Source organism: Canis lupus, chromosome 23 (genome assembly GCF_048164855.1).
Source record: "Canis lupus baileyi chromosome 23, mCanLup2.hap1, whole genome shotgun sequence".
NCBI classification, from domain to species: domain Eukaryota; kingdom Metazoa; phylum Chordata; class Mammalia; order Carnivora; family Canidae; genus Canis; species Canis lupus.
In genome coordinates, this window is record NC_132860.1 from 35,918,288 (window position 1) to 35,939,054 (window position 20,767).

General features: G+C 39.4%; 1 pseudogene; it reads left to right on the forward strand.

The window, feature by feature from the left end:
* The first annotated feature begins 15,241 nt into the window (after positions 1–15,241).
* On the forward strand, positions 15,242–16,119 carry LOC140615582 (single-pass membrane and coiled-coil domain-containing protein 3-like; annotated as a pseudogene).
* Positions 16,120–20,767: the final 4,648 nt, after the last annotated feature.

Consider the following 20,767-nt stretch of genomic DNA (forward strand, 5'->3'; position numbering starts at 1 on the left):
AGCAAACAGAATGTGGACATATAATAGGCACTCATTAATCTTTATTAGACAAAGGAATAAAATTCTGTTAGTTTTGAACTCCAAAATATATCCTGAATGAGTTAATTTCTCAACAATGCCCTTGGGTCCAGTCCTATCCAACCATCTCTTAACCTGGACTACGTCACTGTCTCTTAGCTGCTCCTACTCTTCACTCCCGCCAATCAATTCTCATTTTCTTGTAGGCTTGAATACTTTTACTTGATCTTTAATCTTCACAAATTTTACTGAGCTATAGTAGTATGTTTTTAAAAAATCTTGCTTGGTCCTTGAACTTTTGAAGTATGAGAACAAACTGGATTTGACAAAAATTCAATCATAATTTTTTTGAAGATTTTTCTCTCTCCATTTATTTTAATTTCTCCTTTTGAACATTCTATTAGATCTGTGTTGGACTTTCTTTTGGTATGTATTCTCCATGTTTTTTTAATGTTTCTTTTATATTACTCATCCCTTTTCTTCTCAGTGCCACATTTTGGTTAATTTAAAAAGTTCTGTCTTCTAATTCACAAAGTCTTTCATCTGTGCCTAGACTACTATTTTTTGGCTTTGCTTTCTGTTTTTGGTCTAATTTTTTTTTTAATTTAAAAAATTTCCATTGTATTTTTTTCAAAGACTTTTTGTTCCCAAGATATATGAGATTTGCCATTCTTTTCTCCTTTTGAAGGATACACTGCATCTTTGTTACTAGGTTGTCTAAATATACTGTTATTACATTTCTATTTCCTTAGGAATGGGTTAATTATTCACCTGGATAAATCTATTGATTTTCTTTATAGTCTGCTTTAACATTTTTGTTCCAAAGTTCAACTTCTTGGGATTTTTTTCTCCTCATGCCCGTCTGTCAGATAGTTGTGTGGCACTCCAAGATGCATAGCTTTCAACCAAGGTTACATCTGGGGTCAGAAGTTATCGTTATGCACAATTTACGACAAGTTCTTATTTTCTCCAGAACAGTATAGTGGAGGAAAAGGTCATGGTCACTGGAACCAAACCAATCTGGGTTTGAATCTTGGCTCTGCCCCTTCCTGATTGTGTGGGCTTGGCCTCAAAGTTCCTCATCTGAAAAAAGGGAAAAATAATAGTACTTGCTTTCTATCATTCCTTTTGGAATCAAGTGGGAGGAAACATTGAATGTACTTAGGTATGCAGTAATAGACAAATATTCTTGGTGGAGTTGGTAACAGTGGTCAACATAAAACAAATCTCCAATGGTTAGAATTTCACCTACCATATTTGCCCTATCCTCCAAGTTCTGTATTTCTGATAGGCTCTCAGTTTATTCTGATGGTGGATTGAATTCAGCTATGTGAAGATGAAATGTTAGGTTTATGTCTTCAAGGGCTATGCATTTAAGCTTCCTGCATTGCATTTCCACCAAGCAAAATAGTTCCCTGCTTTGCATTTACTCTTTCTTTATGTCCTTGCTGGGCTCCCTTCTGATCCTTCTTGCTTCCCTCCTGATACAATGCAATTGTCTTAAGCAGCCCAGCATTAGAGCTTTTGGTCACCGGACAACAACCCTAGGGCTTGTCAATCTCACACCCTTACTGAGGACTGTTTCATGGCTGGAGTTTCTTAATTAACAGATTATCAGACTGGTCCAAGGACTTAAATTTATGGGCCTACTTTGTGTTTTACTAATATAGATGCAGTTGTCTGATCTAGGAATGAATTCTGGCCATTTTTGACATTTTCCCAAGGCCAAAGTAAAAATTCTAATTTAGAATGACCAGCTTCAAGACACTGTAGACACAAACAGTGGCTCATGGCATTATTTACATTTCAATACAACCATTGATGTAGCATGTTCAGCACAATTAGGCCTCTGGGGACACATCTAGCCAGTGCATCCTTTAATTCAAGTAAATTGAATCAATATACAGTGAGTTCCTGTATTAACATGCAGCTTAGGAGGCATTTATGCTCAGCTAAAAAATCTAATTAGTGGTTTCCTGTTTGGGGTATAGTGACTGTTTATTTCATTTCCAGTTCACCTGGGCCTGTAATACGTTCTCATGCTTGATTTCCATTCAGATGGTGACACTTCGCCTTTCATTCCCAGCCTTTTCACAAAAGACCCAGGAACCCGATGTACCAGAAACAAAAGGCAGAGAGGATTAAAAACAAGGACTTTTGATTGAACTGGTTAGGTCCCCACATCATTAATACAAAGGAACTAATAAAATTCATTGTATCAGTCAGAAGAGGACAATTGCAATGGACTTTTCTAGGATTTTTTCTCTTGAAATGCCTGATTTTATTTCTCGTCAAGGCCTGGCTACTTTCTTTCTATGGCTCTAAGCATCCTCTAAGACTATGAGTAATAAACTGCTATTGTTAAATTATGCTTGGGTTCACAGAAAATGCCATAATTCTGCCATTGGCTCAACTAAGTCCTGCTAATGTCTGTGGGTGTTAAAATTTCTTTCTCAATATATTTATCTCTATGAGATTATTTAAAGCTGGGTTTATATGCCTAGGGGCAGGATTGATGGGTATAGGAAGTTGCTGTACAAATGGCTGTAAACACCATGTGGTCACCCAGTGGGTAGGCATGGGTTGTTACCTGTGAAGCATATTAAAAAAAAAAAAAAAAAAAAAACACACATTGAGATTTCTGATGCACCCAAATAACCGGGCTTCCAGAATACAAGATATTATATTTGAATTGTATAGCTACATACTATAGGAAAATTATCAATCTCAGGGACTTGCCTTTTAAAAAACAATGTTGATAACTCAGTACAAAGCAAGCTTAATGGCCTATCCACATGGTAAGTGCTTAAAATCATATTCTCCTATTTAAGACCTAAAACTTCATGGTCCTTGTTTGTGATGAAAGTTTCAATGGTGACAACGGGGTTATGTATTTCTATCTAAAAGCATGTTTGACCATGCATACTTCTCTGTGACATTAGCAGTCACTGATGATCATTGACAACTATTACATCAACTGAGATTACAAAATAGTGATTTCTCATAGTATTATTGCTTCTTCTTCTATTAGTTGGAATTCTTCTATAAAGAAACACTTCTTATCAACTCTTCAGTTACTTTTACACAGTGTGTACACTTCCAAAGGTGCCTAATAAAATTTTTAATGTGTCATAACTCGACTTTAAATATATATGACACATCCCAATCAATTATAGATATTATTATTTTAAAATATTTTATTTATGTATTTGACAGAGAGAGAGAGAGCACACACATGTGCACAAGCAGGCGGAGCAGCCAAGGGAGAGGGAGAAGCAGGCTTTCTGCTAAGCAGGCAGCCTGCTGTGGGGCATGACCTGAGTTGAAGGCAGACACTTGACTGACTGAGCCACCCAGGCACCCCTAGATATTATTTTTATTTATGCTAAAGTGGTTCCATATGTGTCCAGTGGGAGCTGCTTCAAGTTGGCTCCTGATGCCTTTTGCCACAATCTCATTTCAGAGGAACACTCCCTCACCCTGAGCCCTACAGGATTCTAATAGCAAAACCTGACTGGAGATGAGCTTAAGATCACAAACTTTAAAATCCATAATAAAGCAATGAACAAAAATCCCAAAATGAACAAAAATGAGAGCATTCCAAGAATTTTATAACATAGAATGGTATGAGAGACTGTAAGTATTTTTAAAAGATAGCTGAAGAAGTACAAAAATGAAATTGAAATTCCAAGAAAAGAAAGGCACTGTGCAAAAAAGAGCAGGTGGATTTAAAAAAAAAAAGATTTGTGCCTCTAATAAAAGAGAGCTGTGATAATTTTTTAAAAGTCAGTAAATGGGTAAAACAGATTCTTTAAACTGCTTTTATTTAATTTTTTAAAAGATTGTATTTATTTATTTGAGACAAAGATAACAACAGAGATAGTGAGGGAGCCTAAGCAGGGAGGAGAGGGAGAAGCAGGTTCCCCACTGAGCAAGGAACCTGATGTGGGGCTCAATCCGAGGCCCCTGGGATTATGACTTGAGCCGAAGGCAAATGCTTACCTGACTGAGCCACCCAGGCGCCCCTTTAAACTGTTAGAACCACTGAATCTAATTTATGAGCAAAGAGAAAATGAGCACTTAGAGATAAATATATTGAAAATATAGTGAAATATTAATAAATGGGGAGGATAGAAGTTTAATAGGAGTTCAAGGGACACCTGGGTGGCTCACTTGATTAGGTACCTGACCCTTGAGCTCAGCTCAGGTCTTAATCTCAGGGTGTTGATCTCAGGGTCATGAGTTTAAGCCCTACATTGGGCTCCCATTGGGCATGGAGCCTACTTAAAAAAATAGGAGCTTAAATATAAAAAAGAGAAGAGATAGGGGTACCTGGGGGTCTCAGTCAGTTAAGTATCTGGCTCTTGGTTCTGGCTCAGGCTGTGTTCTCAGGGTTGTGGGATTGAGCCTCATCAGAGTCCTACATGAAATCCTGTGTGGAGCCCTATTGGGCTCCTCACTTAGTGGGGAGTTTGCTTCTCTCCCTCTCCCTCAATCCCTCTCCCTTCCTCTAAAATAAATCAATAGATCTTAAAAAAGAGAGAGAGAGAGAGAGAGAGAGAGAGAATAGGTAACATTAAAAAATAATGGCTGAGGATTTTTTGGAAGTTATGCAAGACATCTTCAGATTTAAGAACCCCAAGAATCCCAAGCAATATTAAAAATAATAACAATAATTTAAAATATATACTATAGCTACTTTATAGTAAAAATGCAAAATACCAAAGATAAAATTTTTAAATAAGAAATCTTAAATATGGTCAGAAGGAAAAACAGAGAATCCACAGACTTCTCCATGTCAACAATAAAGGCCAGGAGATGGTGGAATAAGTATCTTCTCAATCCTGAGAGAAAAAGTAACTGCCTACTTCAAATTCTATACATAGTTAACCTTTCATTGGACAGGGAGGGAGAAATGAAAACAATTTCACATAAAGGATGAGAAAATGTATCACTCATAGACCCTTTCTGAAGGAACCTCTAAAGGGAGTACTGAAATTGAAATTAGGGGGAAGGAGTGGGGTGCAAGGAGTCATAACTAAAAAAGAAACTGGTAAGGAATTGTAAAAAACACATTATTAAATAATTTATGGATTAAGTGAGAAACCATAATGGAGATGAATATTTATAACAAAATGACTATAACATTTTTTTTGAGGTTCAGGTAAATCAGTAATTAGAGAGACATTTATAGTATTAAGTTTTATAATAAAGGAGAACTTAATGAACTAAATGGCCGATTTTAGACTAAAAAAAAAGGCACATACACAAAAAGGAAATAATTGATGTGAAAGTAGTTTGTAAAGGGCATGAAAGAGCACATACTAGTAACTGCCAGAACTTAAAATACTGTCAAGAAAGTGATGTTCTGGGGTGCCTGGGTGGCTCAGTGGTTAAGTATCTGCCTTTGGCTCAGGTCATGATCCCAGGGTCCTGAGATCAAGTTCCACACTGGATCCCTGCAGGGAGCCTACTTCTTTTTCTGCCTATGTCTCTGCCTCTCTCTCTGTGTGTCACTCATGAATTTTATTTACTTTTTCATGAGTGACACACAGAGAGGGGCAGAAACACAGGCAGAGGGAGAAGCAGGATCCTCTCTGGGAGCCTGACATGGGACTCAATCCCAGGACCCTGGGATCATGTCCTGAGCCGAAGGCTGACACTCAATTATTGAGCTGCCCAGGTGTCTCTAAATTATAAAATCTTAAAAAAGAAAAAAAAAAAAGAAAGAAAAAGAAAGTGATGTTCTGTCTCTGTGAGTAGGAGATAATGGAAATTCAGGGATATGGAATAAATGATGTTTCAAGACTCCTACAATCCTTACAGAGAGGCTGAGTCTTGTTTTCTTGACCAGTGTCCTTGTCAATATACATGTTTGAGAGCAGAGAACTGGGCAATCTGAAGATTTCTCCAAACTTATCAGGACTTGAGGGAGCAGAGCATTGATATAGAAGACCTACTGCAGCTACTTTTGTTGCGCGAAGTCACAGCTCGTGGGCCTTGAAGAAAACTTCCACTCAAAAGCCATTCTGTGAATAGGAAAAGGACTCCCAGAAAGCCAAGGAGCTGAGAAATGACAAAGTGGTTCTTATATATTTAGCTTCTGCTACACTCATCCAAGAAGTGTGAGTGAAGCAAATGTGTGGCCTAGGTGTTAGCAGAGGTGACATGCAAAAGAGCTACTCTAGCCATCAGGAGTCACCTGGAGGTCCAGCTTTCAGAATTCTGTTCACAGGTCATTGCTGGAGCTAAATAACTTGTGGCACTAGCTGGTAGCTGTTAAACTGTCTTTGTCATTCCTGTCTCCTGAAGTAACCTACAGAATCTTGCATCTGGCGGATGATGAGGAGATGGGAAAACAAGAAGAGTTGGGTTGATGGTGGGAGGGATGTAAGGATATACCACATTCTGTTTATCCTTTCATTAGTTGATGGGCTGTTTCCACTTGTAAGCTAATTATGAATAATGTTATCGTGAACATTCATGTATAATTTTTTACATGAACATGTGTTTTCGTTTCTCTTGAGTGTATAACTAGGAACAAAGGTATATACTGGGTTGTATGGTAATGCTATATTCAAGTTTTTGAGGAAATGCCAGACTGTTTTCCAAAACAGTCACACCATTTTATATTCTTGCCAGCAGTGTATGAAAATTCCAGTTTCTCCACACTCTCCCTAGCACTTGTCACTTATTTATTTTTGTAGTAAAGCCATCGTAGTATATGTGAAGTGGTACCTCCTGATTTTGGTTTGCATTTCCCTAATGACTAATGATGTTGAGTATCTTTTCATGTGCTTATTGGCCATTTGTATATCTTTTTCTGGAGAAGAGTTTATTCATGTCCTTTGCCCACTTTTTTTCTCTAAAGTTTTTATTCTTTGCAAACACTTTATAGCAACAAACATATGGGAGAAAGTCACCCACAGCCTACCCCAATGTAGCAAATGTTTTTGTGTTTCCAAGTTTCTTGTCTATACACATACTTTCCTTAACCACATTTTAAAAATTGTGACCAAAATATACATAACATAAAACATACTATTTTAACCATTTTTAAGTGTACAGGTCAGTGTCATTAAGTACATTCACTTATCGAACAACCATCACCACCATCCATCTATAGTTCTTCCCAAACTGAAACTTTATATCTATTAAAGATGAACTCTCCTTTGTTTATTTGTCTCTAGCAACAAAGTCAGAAGGTTGAGAAGTTAGGCCCTAAGGGCCAAATCTAACCTGCAGCCTGTTTTTGTAATGTTTAATTTGAACACAGTCATGTTCTTTCATTTCATTTCAATGGCCACTTTTATGCTACAAAGTTGAATAGTTGCGAGGTACCCATATGTAATCCACCAAGCTTAAAATATTTACTATTTATTGGAACCCTACAGAAAAAATGTGCCACTTCTGCATTAGATAAAGCTTTTAATCATCCAGTTACCTCTTCCAGGAAGTTCATAATGGTTGCACATTTTGGCTCTTCTTTAAATTAGAGATGGGGTACAGAGAGGTGAGGAGAGGTGAAGAGAAACAAATAATCATAGGCCATTGCAAACTGAGAATCAGAGAATTTTTTGAGGTTTAATAGCAAATTATTTGTATAGAGGATTTTATGATTGCAAGCACAAATATGGTAATGTTATCTCTTTGTCTTTGAGCCATAGAATTGGAAGGATCCTTAGACACTGTGGATCAGACTCTTTCCTTGAAGCTGGACTCTCAGTTCCTATCTCAACCTACCTTTTTCTCTGGAATGCAGTGTGGGAAAGAATACAATCTAAGCTCTAGAAGACACCATGAGATAGTTGGAGAGAACTCACAGGCTTCCTTCAAAGCTAAACAGATTCAAGTTTGCATTCTGGCTCTACTGCTGACCAGCTGTGAGACCTTAAGCAAGTTAATTTTAAATTAATTTAATTTCTCCACATTTTAGCTTTCACGTCCATAACATGGAGGAATGATAATATTGTTGTGATGGGGCTATTATAAGACTTAGAGATGAGAAATGCAGAACACCTGGCATGTAATGGGAACCATCATTATGATTACAGCGTCCTGCAAAATAGTCATCTGGCTCTGTTGGACCTTCAGAGATGAGAAACCACTTAAAAATGCCTCCTATAGCTCCCAGCATCAGGAAGTTATATGTGTTCGGCTAAAAGATGCCTGGGTAATTATTTAGATAAGTTGCCACCTGGGTAATTATTTAAATTGTCTCATCTGGAGGTGGGGAAGCTGGAGTATTTTTCTGGGCTCTCGTCTCTCATTGGTGGAAGACTGTCCTTGGATGATACTTCTGGGCTACCTTGTAGGCTGAACAAATTTTACGTCCTAGAGAAAGCCCACAGATGGATGCAGGGTCAAAGCTGTAGTGTCTTGGAAACTCTGTATTGTTGATGGACTTAGATTTGGACAAAGGGTGTGTGGGTGGGGTCTCAATGGTGCTGATCCTAGGGCATGACCTGTATCAGAGCTGCTTTGCTGGGCTGTCTTGCTTTCACCTCTTTTAAACTTTGCAAGTTACTCCTGGCTACAGCACTAATCATGGGCATGGTTTTCCTGTTATTGGGACAAATATTTGCTAATGTGATATGTGGGAGAAGGTAGGAGGATAAACTGAATTCTCATTTTTAAGTGAAGGAAAAGCTGCTGAGACTCCAGAGAAGAAAACTCAACAGAAGAATCCGGTTTCTTTGGATTCAGTTTGTTTCTCAGCTGCCAGGACCAAAACAGTGTCTGGCACAGCTGGGCTGGTGACTGCCCCACTCTTGGCATGGTTGACAGCAACATAGGCACCATGCTGTCTGTTCTGGCCTTTTATCATCGTTTTCCTGCCTGTCACTCTGTCAGTACCAGCATCCAGATCAACTGGACCAATACTCAGGCAGAGGGAGGCTCTGTGTGCTGAAAATGACAGTGCGTTGGGCTAGGAGTTGGGGGATCTGGGTTCAAGCCTCCATTCTGCCACTAGCTCTCAAGGCGTTACTGTCCTTGTCCACAAAGCCAGAGAGTCACACCAGAGATCTCTGTCTCCTCTTCCCCATCAGGAGGGTATACTTTCTCATTTGATTCTTCCCAGGGAAGGAGATCTGAGATTGAATTTCTGCTCTGAGAAAAGGCTTTGTCACTGACTCCAGATCCTACTTGGGCCTCACCGAGGTTGCTTGCTGATCTATAAAATGGGGTCTCTAAAGCCTGCTTTTCCTTTTTTTTTTCCTCAAGATTTTATTATTTGAAAGAGAGTGAGAAAGAGCAAGCATGAGCAGGCAGAGGGGCAAAGGAAGAGGGAGAAGCAGATTCACTGCTGAGCAAGGAGCCTGATGTGGGGCTCGGTCCCAGGACCCTGGGATCACGACCTGAGCCAAAGGCAGATGCTGAATCAAATAAGCGCCCCAAGCCTGTTTTCCTAACTCACAGAGTTTTAGATAGAAGATCAAGTGTGATAGTGATTATAAAAATGTTCTAGGGATGTGCGGGTGGCCCAGTCAGTTAAGCATCCAACTCTTGATTTTGGCTCAGGTCATGATCTCAGGGTCCTGAGATCGAGCCCTGCATCAGGATCTGTACTTAGCAGGGAGTCTGCTTGAGATTCCCTTTCTCTCTCCCTCTGCCCCTCTCACTCATGCTCTCTTGCTCTCTAAAATAAATAAATAAATCTTTAAAAAATGTTCTATAAACTGTCATTCATTTTTTTCATTCATTTGTCAAATGATTATGAGCATTTATGTCTGTTAGTTCCTGAAAATCTAAGGATAAGATACATGGTTCCTGCCTCCTCTGGGATTTTCATTTTGATGCAGATATCAACAAATAAGCACACAATTAAGTTATTGTGACTCATCCTAACATTAACAATTATAGGTTACCATGCTTTGCAAACAGGGAAGGCTTGGTGGCTCCCAAGGGCAGGATGACACACATCTAACAAAGGAGGGATATATTATCTAGTCACCACACATTTATAGAATTCCAGCTCACTCCATGTGTATCTCTCTTCTGGTTGAGGCCTGAGCCTCCTTGATTTTTATGTTATTGTTTGTTCTCTCTGTCCCTAGTCACTTGACATGTCTGCTTTTGGCATGCCTTTCTTACCAGGCCACAGGGGCAGACCAGGTCTGTTGTCTTCTTGGGCAAGCATCCCATAGACGGAGTGGGGCCAGCTTCCCAGAAGTACAGGCTGTTCTTGCATGCACATGGCTTCAGGGACCAGGGGTCTGCCAAGCCTAACATGCTTCTTTGTGTATATATTATTTCTGAAGGCATGGCATGCCATGAACAATGAGCACAGGGATCCCAAGTCTCCCCCTTCCACCATAAAATGCAAAACTCCCTTCTATCTGCCAGGTATATACAGAGCTGTGACCTGGCAAAACTCCATGGCCACCACCACCTCCTACCAGATGGCAGGAAGCGAGCCTGCAGGAGATCAGAGGAACTGTCTCTTTAAGAACTGCTGAGTTTATGGGAAAGGCCAGATTGGTGGTGACAGGCAGGTGGACTGCCCACTGCCCACTAGTCCAAGGAGTGCCCAGAAGAGAGGAGCTCCTCAAGAAGCATTTCTGTATCTAGCCTTGGTCACCTGTGGCAGTGCTGCTGTATCTAGTCTACATCTTTCTTCCCAAAGACCCCAAATGCATCCCTGGACCCTCTTACCTAATCTTCAAATTACCACCTTCCCAAGTCAGTGGGGGCTCTGGATTTCCTCTGCAAATGTTCTCAGTGACACCTGTGGAAAGTGGGGGTTCTTGCAGTTCAGAGGTTACTGTGCGTGTGGACGTTTACTCCCACTAATTGAGTTACTAGTTATCGGTTACTATTTAATGAGAGTTAGTTCTACATGATCCTCACCTGTTCATTCCCACTGTGGTGGTGGTTACTATATAATTCGATAATATGGGATATAAATTGATGAAATATGAAACAGACTTATTTGCAGAAAAGTTGAGTTGCATTTTTTTGAAAGCTTCAGTGGAAGTGAGAAGTTTATAAAAAGTGCTGTCAAAGGTGTAGGAGAGATGAGTGGACAATCGTGTGAGGGAAGGTGCACAGGCTACCGCTGCTCACATCTCCCTGCATCTGCCCACCCTTTGCCGTCTGCCTAGAATGCTTTCCCCGTCTCGTCCCCCTACAACCTTCTACTTATCCCTCCAGGCTCAGCTCAAATGAGCCTTGCTCTGGGTATGCTCTCCCAACTCTGCCCCAGGGCTAACCTACCTTTCTTGCCTTGTGGGACCCAGGAAATCTAACAAAAATCCCCTACCCCTGGACAAGCAGAGCAGGACTAACTCCATTTTGTGCTACACCCTCCATCTCACATAAAACCCCCCACATGACCTGCCTATTGTTTAAGGCACTCCCTCACCCTAGTTTAACTATTAAGCACAACCTTATCAGAAACCAGCACACATAGGAATGTGGGACCTCTGACCTTTAACCACCAAGGAATGAAAACCCCTCTTTTGCCCGCCAAACCTGCATGCCAATTCTAACCAGAATAATAGGCTAGTTCAAATGGTCACTATAGGGTGAATCGTAATTCAATTGGCCACCTGCGTGTGGACCAACGTGACTGTGCAACTTTCTGCGTATGTTACAATCTCATTGGCCACGGACCCCTATAACACTACTATGCTTCTTAGTCTCGGGGTCCAAGTCCCTGCTCTGCTGTATGGAGTATACTTGGACCGAAGCTCGAGCTTGTAAATAAACCCTCATGTACTTGCATCAGTGTCGGCTCCTTGGTGGTTTCTCGGATTCGCAATCTTGGGCACAACAGCCTTTGGGTTTCCAAGCACTTTATAGATTCCTCTAGAACACCACTTATTGCTATGATTGTTACAAAACCATAATTCAAAACATTCACCACATCTACGGACACATTCCTGGGACAGTGGTTGCTGGGCTTTGGATTATGACTTTGCAACTGTGGTCATCATAACTGAGAACTGTTCATGAGGGAGGCCAAACACTTCTGGGGGACTTAGGAAAAGGGAGCCATGAGGGAAAGGTCCTTTCTGTTGAGGAATTTGAATGCAGGGTGTGGTTGTTGAAGAGACTCAAGGACAGGCACAAAGTCAGTGACAGAAGGCAGGTGGCTGAGGGAGGAGAAAGTGGGGAGTAAGAAGTTGCCAGAAGGAATAGAGATGGATTCAGAGGTGTGGGGTGCTGTTGGATCATAGGATAGTTGTGCAGTGAGTGTGCCTCAGATGGTTCCCTCTGCTTCCTTAGCTCCCACATGGCAGTTTAGATAATGTATGAGCTCACTGCAATTTATTTAACAGACACTGTTCTAAGCATGTTATAGCCCTTATGATAAAGGCACTGCCATTATCTCCACCCTACAGGACAGGAGGAGAGAAGATAAAATGACTCTGTCAAGTACACACCAGTAAATGGCAGAGCCGGCACTTAATGCAGCCTGGATCAGCGTCAAAGGACTAAACCCTTAATGCCATCATGCTTCTTAGAGGCAATAAGCAGTTTTTGAGCTTGTACCATATGTCACCCCCCCCACCAGGTACTCTAGTATTAATTTCAGCTAATCCTATACACATTCTCTCATATAATTCTTGCGAACAACTCTATGAAGTACATATCAAGATACCTATTTTACAGATAAGAAAAAAGAAGGCTCAAAAGTGTTATAGGCATTGTCCAAGGTCAAACACTGGCTGGAGGTAGAGCCAACCATGCCTACCTGGAATGGCAAAGAAATAGCTTTCAGCAATTGCCCTCTGAATGATGGAGTCAGTTAAGCCCCCAGCCTTTGGATCTGCCATTCACAGTGACAACCTGTACACTATCTGTCATTTCAGGAACTGTGAAATGTGAGATGGAGCCTCAATATGTTAAGAACTCACAGGCATTTCTAGAGGCTGCAGCTAAAGTGGGGTTTGGGGGAAGGGAAGAGACCACGCAAAGAATACAGCTTGCTTTAAGTTTAAAATGAGCTATTTTTTCCTCTCTCTTCTTTTGTGCTTTCTGCTTAATTGCTTTATGGAGATAAATAAAGCTGGGGAAAATTACTTTTGGCAGCCTTCAATAGGGCTTGAATCCATGGCTCTTTTCTTTTGCTAATGGTAGATTTAACTGAGTTCTATACTTGTATTCTTTTTTTGGATTTTTTTTTTTAAGAAAATGATATGCAAGTGATACCATAGGCCTAGGCAAACAAACAGATGCATAAAAACATTTGCATAAAAATATGCAAATAGAAAATAAACCCCTGGGCGAACTTAGCCTGCTTGTTGGAAACCATTTACTTAACCTGTCTGGGTTTTTGTTGTATCATTCATAAATTGAGAGATAAGAAATCTAGCCAAAAACAATGCAGTTGCTGGAAAGATCCAGTAAGATAATAATACTTCTTTGATTTTCTTTAGGCTGTTGTGTTTTCAGGTTTGTATTTTAAGTTCTCTCACTGGGTCCGGGAGGTTGGACAGTTTTATCCCCATTTTACACATAAAGAAATAAGGTTTGAGATATTAGGTAGCTGAGCTGTCCCCACCAGCTAGTACATGGCAACATCAGGACTACAAGCAAGTCCCTGTCCAGGAACGAGAGGTTGTTAAATTTTTTTCCAAAAACAATACTACACTTAGAGGAGGTCACATTATTTATCTTTTTCTCTCAGCTGGTTTTTCTGGTATAAAATTTATATGAATTCATTGTTTTGTATTCAAACATGATAGAAACACATATCTAAGAAAGTATCTTTTAATCTCATGTTTTACATATAAATACTGCTAACAGTTTGCTGTATATTTTTCCAGATTTTTTCCATAGACCACCACTATTAATAGTAATATAGTAAGTCATATTCTGATGGCACAGTATAGTTGCAAAATGCTTTTACATAAATGATCTCAAGGCACGCATCTCTATCATAATTTCCTTTTCCAGTGATTAGCAGGGATGTTGAGCCAGTGCCTTTGAGGACACTAAAAAGCCAGTGAGTGAGATTTGTATCTGCCTGAGGTCATAAGAGTAAGCATTTTAACTAAACTGACTGTTCCCTTCAGACTGGGGAATTGGCTGCCCTCTCTTCAATCAGCACTGATGAGCTGTTTGACAGAGCTCAATGGTTATTTTGACATCTCATAGACATAGCCTCAGCTGCTCTAGTCAGAAAGAAATCAGCCATCTACCAAATTCTCAACAGCTGGGATCCACAGGTTTATAATAAATTAATTTGCAAATATTTGACTTTAACTGAACCAAGATACTGAATATTCTAAGAAAGTATGCAAAGTGAAGTCATAGACTGTTGACACTAGCAGGGACCTCAGAAATTACCAGGTCTAGTCTATATCTTTTATTTTATAGTGAAGTAAACTGAAGTCTAATACTGAGAAGAGCTTTAACTTGTATGTATATAGTTTCATCTGGTTGGAAAAATGCTTTCTGAGTGACAATTATGTGTTAGATTCGCCAAGGTGCTTGGGTTAGGTCTGTTTTCAGCCTTCAAAAAACTTCAAAGAATCATGACAATCCATGATTCACTGTCCAAATTACATAAAAACACGAAGAGAAGTATTCTAAACATTTCCATGAAAAGATGTGAATCCAATCTCTTCCTGTAGTTTTGAAGTATAACCAGAATGAATGAACCAATTCAATAACTGCCTTCCAGATACTATCTTCTGTAACCTCCACCCCTTGAAAGTCCTCTCTCACTGGTGATCTCCCCAAGCCTTTCACTGAGACCTTGTCTGTAACTTATGAATTCATAAGTACCTTCACATCGTAGTACCTTCTCTCATCAGACTGTGGCTAATTCCAGAGCAAAGGCTGTGTCATGCTGATATTTTTATTCCTAGTGCCTATCCTGCCTGTTGAATAAATGCTTGCTAATTAATAAATAAATTTCTGCCCCTTTAAGATTGTACTTTTCATGGTGTTACACCTGTCTTCCTATATATAATTATAGGAAGAATATATGTATCTGGAGTGTTAGGTTGGATAAGTATAGAAACTTGAGAATAGATATTTCACACTTTCTCAGGCTAAGAAAGACTCCTCTCACCTAAATATCGAATTGGAATGTAGTTGATGGTCTTCCAAACTCAAAGTCAGAAACTGGAGTTTTCACTTCATGATAATATCTGAGAACTAGGATCAAAAAAAGAGAAAAAGTTGAATGGAAAATTTCTAGGAGAAAAAAAAGAAATCAAAGTTCAGATCTGTGTAGTTTACAACCCAAATATATTATATCTGAAATATGGCTCAGAGTGACTTCCTCTATCCAGAGAACCCATGGAGAAGCCAAGAAGTAAACTGTCTTCATCAGCAGCTTTTTTTTTTTTTTAAAGATTTTATTTATTTATTCATGATAGACATAGAAAGAGACAGAGGCAGAGACACAGGCAGAGGGAGAAGCAGGCTCCATACTGCGAGCCCGACACGGGACTCGATCCAAGGACTCCAGGATAGCACCCTGGGCCAAAGGCAGGCGCTAAACTGCTGAGCCACCTAGGGATCCCCACCAGCAGCTTCTTGATTGCCTATCTGATAGCTTCCATGCCACCAATAAGCTGATTGGGGTTTTAAACATGCACTTGGGGGTACAAACTGGCCTCTGTTGAGATGAAAAGAGATGGGACCATCAAAGAAAACTCTGACATCATCATCCAAGCCATGATGAAAATCCAAAAGGAATTGCAAAAGGTTGATGAAGCCCTAAAAGATAAACTAGAGCCAACACTTTACAGAAAACTTCAAGATATTAAAGGAAGGGAAACAGAGAAAATTGCAATAATACAAAAGGTCATTTCAGTCATCCTGGGAGAAGCTACTTCTGCAGCCAGTGCAGTCGCTGTTAAACTTGTAGGCTCAACTGTCACAACTGGCATAATTAACAAGTTGATCACTGTGTTAGCTCAAATTGGTGCTTCTCTCCTTGGTAGTATAGGAGTTGCTGTTCTTCGTCTTGGCATAGATATGATATTCTGTGCCATCCTGGGAGCAGTGGAGAAAACACAGCTTCAAGCAGCCATTAAAAGTTATGAGATACATCTGGTGGAATTCAAGTCAGCTTCAGAAAAATATCATCATGCCATTACTGAGGTCACCAACACAGTGAAACAGCAAATGAAATGAACAACCACTGTGCCTCTGGAATATTTTTCTACATCTCAATATAGTGTTTTGCTCCTTTGATTAGGTTCATATTCGGTACGTTTCCAACATGGATAGAAATACAGTTAACAATTTGGAAAGATGGTTTAAGAGATGCTAAAATTAGATAACTCCAGAGTTTTGTATCAACAACAAATGCCTACATCGGTTGGTGCTAGAGGTAAAAGATTATATCCCAGGATCCCTTCTTACTCTGCCCTACCAGATCAACTTTAGGTTAAATGCTATGGGTGTGGGGGTTACCTTTTCCTTTTCTAACTCCCCAAATCATTAAAATTTATTTGAATGAGGAGACTTTTATTTCTGCCACTAGCTTCAGACATCATTTAGTTCTAAGGGGATGTACTTAGTAACTTCCGTCTAGACACTAACTGTGGACTTTGAGTGAAATAGAAATACTACCATAATTTTGACCCTCAGTTTTTAAGGCTAATTTTCTTTTTTTTTTTAAGATTTTATTTATTTATTTATGAGAGACAGAGAGAGAGAGAGAGGCAGAGACACAGGCAGAGGGAGAAGAAGGCTCCATGCAAGGAGCCTGACGTGGGACTTGATCCCGGGTCTCCAGGATCATGCCCTGGGCCGAAGGCAGCACTAAACCACTGAGCCACCCGGGCTGCCCACTAATTTTCAATAAACTGGAAGACCTGAAAAAAAAAAAGAAAAGAAACTTGGGAATATAAATATATAAATACAATATACAGGCATACTGACCCCACATCACATTCTGCCTTCAGAGTGCAGCCCATACATTCATGCTCTGATTTTTGGCAATGTGCTTAGTGTCACCTACCAAGAGCACATCTGGCACTCTTCTTTACTTTTTAGAGTGACTATAAAAGCAATGTGTGGTCTATGGTCTGTTGACCACTGCTAAAGTGTGTAGGTTAAGTCCCTGTAGTGCATATTTATAACATTCATGCTGCCTCACATCTAAACACCTTGAAGGAAGTCCATGTGAAGAGATAGGGAAAAACAACCACCTATAAGCCAAGAAGAGAGACTTCAGGAGAAACCAACTCTGCCAACATCTTGATCTCAGACTTCTTCCATTCTTGTGCGATTCTGAGACAATACACTTCTGTTGCTTAAGTCACCTGGTCTGTGGTACCTTGCTATGGCAGCCCCAGCAAATGAATGTAGGGATAACAAGATTCATCTCGTGGGGATCTTGTGAATATTCAGAGATAATGACATAAAGCATTTGTCAAATAATAGGTGCTCCCTAAGATGTTAGCTATCTTCCTTTTCTTTTCCTTGATTTTTCATATTTTTTCTTGTTAACTTCTGTTTCATCCAACCCTATCATATATTTTAAGTGGGAGAGATTTCAAATTAAACAAATCTAAGAAATGTTTTTGCTTTCAGAAATCTGGGTCTTTTTCCTGAGGAAAAGATAAGGAATATACGATGAAAACCTGATCCATTTAAAAACATTAAAAAAAAAATGATATCTTAGAGGAATATCACTAATCTTCTGAATTTTTTGCTTTGTATCTAATGGCCTACTAGTGACTTTCCTCTGTGTTTGTTGTCTATTTCTGAATGTGGAATGTCTTCCCCTGATACTGAGTTTCACTGCAATGAGTATCACCCACTGAAACTGACTATTTGATATCTCACACTTACTCTAAGAGGGAGTTTACTCACAGTAAAATGGGTTAAAATCATGCTCTTAACATTTTTTTGTTGTTGTTGTTAAAAGTATCACTGTGCCATGGACTATGTGTTGACTCAGACAAGAAAATCACAGGATCATCAGAAAAATCTAAAGGTAAAATCCCTTGAAATATGTATTGACTAATAGTCCTCAGAAAAAAAACATTGAAAATAAAAGCATCTGGTCAGAAGCCAACCAAAGCTCTTAGAGTTATTTCTAGAAACATTTTTTTGTGATTTTCATTCATGGGATGGGCAAAAATTTAAGTTTGTTAACACCCAGTGTTGGTGAGGGTGGATAAAACACACACACACACACACACACACACGCACACACACACACAAAACCCCCTAGGCACTTTCATATACTGATAATGGAATTGTAAATTGTCGCATTAATTTAAAGAGGAATTTATTAATATTCATAAAAACTTCAAATATACATACTTTAAACCACAATTTCACTGCTAAGAATCTTTCTATAGACTTAACTGTCTTGTGTAAGTCATTAAAGCACTATGTTTAATAGTTTTAAAAAAGAAGGAAAACAATTTAAAGGTCCAAAAGCAAGGAACTAGTTAAATTATGATACAATCACACCACTGACTACAAAATAACCATGAAGGTAGGTATACATGGACTAATAAAGGAAGATCTCCAGGGTGAATTAGGGGGAAAAAATTAACAGTATGAGACTGAAGTGCTTCCTACTGTGCTAACAAGGCATCTAATAGTATGAATAATTTATTTCCATTTGTATACATGGAAAAGGACCTATGTGGTATATGTGTAAGAAACTGACTCCCTAGAAAGATTAAAAATGTGTTAGGGGTGCCTGGCTGGCTCAGTTGGGTGAGTGGCCCGCTTGATTTTGGCCCAGGTTATGTTCTTGGGGTCCTGGATTTGAGCCTTATGTTGGGCTCCATGTTCAGTGGGGAGTCTGCTTGAATATTCTCTCTCCCTCTACCCTTCTCCCTGCTTGCAGCTCTCATTCTCTTTCTCTCTCTAAAATGAATAAATAAATATTTATAAAAATTTATTAATAGTCATTATTTCTGAGGCACCTGGGTGACTCAGTAGTTGAATGTCTGAATCTTGGTTTCAGCTCAGGTCATAATCCCCTGGATCGTGAGATTGAGCCCCCAGTTAGGCTCTGTCCTCAGTAGGGAGTCTGCTTGAGATTCTTTCCTTCTGTCCCTCCTTATGCTCTCTCCTTCTCCCTCAAATAAATAAATAAATAAATCTTTAAAAAATAGTCATAGTTTCTAGAAAGTGATACTGGGATTAGGAAAATTATCTTTTGTCTTTAATTCTGTATACTCTCTCTATTTTTTTAAAGATTTTATTTATTCATGAGAGACACAGAGAGAGACAGAGAGAGGCAGAGACACAGGCAGAGGGAGAGGCAGACTCCATGCAGGGAGCCGGATGTGGCACTTGATCCCTTATCTCCAGGATCAATGATCCCTTATCTCCAGGATCACGCCCTGGGCCAAGGTGGCACTAAACCACTGAGCCACCCAGGCTGCCCTACTCTCTATATTTTTAAACACAAGTGTTACTTTTATTTAAAAAAATATATGCCCTATTTATATGAAAGCTTCTTAAACTCAAGAGCTCTTTCACATGAGAATCCATCAACATCTCTTTGAGTCATACAGATCTCTATTTGGAGGATGAAAAAAGGTAAAAAAGTTGAAATCAACATTTCAGATATCTGTTCTAAAAAATTCAAAATTAGGATGAAACATTTGTTTGGCTTTTTTATGTCCAAAATGTGAATAAAATATGATTAAGGAAGAGAGGTTTATTGATTATCTGTGGCTGTATAACAAATCGCCCCAAAACAAATCGCCTCAAAACAACACTTATTTATTACTTCACAACTTCTGTGGGTCCCTGACTCCAGTGGGTGGAGTATTCCTAACCACTTTCATTTTGGTGCTGCCAAATAGAACTGATTTTTGCTCAAATAAACTATTAAAAATTTCAATATGTGATTTGGTTTAGGATAGGCAGCCCCCAAATATGCCACTTTGGCATACTGATTATTTTGAGTTAAAGCTACTTAAGAAATAGCCAGTGCAAGAAAATTTTCTGTCCTCTGAGAGCAGGAAATAAATTTCCTATGTGAAAGGTAACCTCCCTACACCTGAGTGTAGAGGTAACCTATTGCCGGAGAGAGAACTCAGGGATGAGAAGACTGTATAAATAAATCTTCTTACTTCTTCATTAACTTGCTGCAGCAAGCCCAAACTTCTTTGTCTTGTTTGTTAACTCTTCACAAATTTATTGTTTCTTTGTCTAAAAGGGTTAAAAGCTGCGTGCTTTGGTGACTTTAGTCTCATTTTTATGAGATCACTTACACATGAAATTAAGTTTGTTTTCCTCCTATTTATCTGTCTTGTGTCATTTTACTTGTTAGGGTCAGCCAAAGAACCTAGAAGGGCAAAAGGGAAAAGTTTTCCTCCCAACATATGCCTCAGCTTATCTTTGAACGGTGTTAATGGGGAGATGGGAAGTATACTAATGCTTACTGAGAGACTTTGTGCACAAAGTACTACCTTCATTACTGAGTCTCCTAATAACCTTGTGAGGCAAAATGGATGAAGACACACAGGCTCACGTGGGGTAATTAAAATAACTCCTCAAAACTCAAGGCTGCTAAGTGGTGGAGGCTGGATTTCCCTCCACATCAGCTCCAAAGTTCTTTCTTATGGAGGCCTATATCATCCAAATTTGGCCTCCCAGCACCCCACAATCCTTTTCCTGCTTTATTTTTCTCAACAGCACTTATCACCATCTTATATATTTGCTTTTTTTTTGTTTTCTGTTCATCTCCCCCTCTAGCGTGTGAGCTCCGCAAGAGTGAAAGTTTTGTCTATTCTGTTCATTGTCATATTCTCAATACATACAATGGTGTCAGGTGCCCGCAGGGCACTCAATAAAC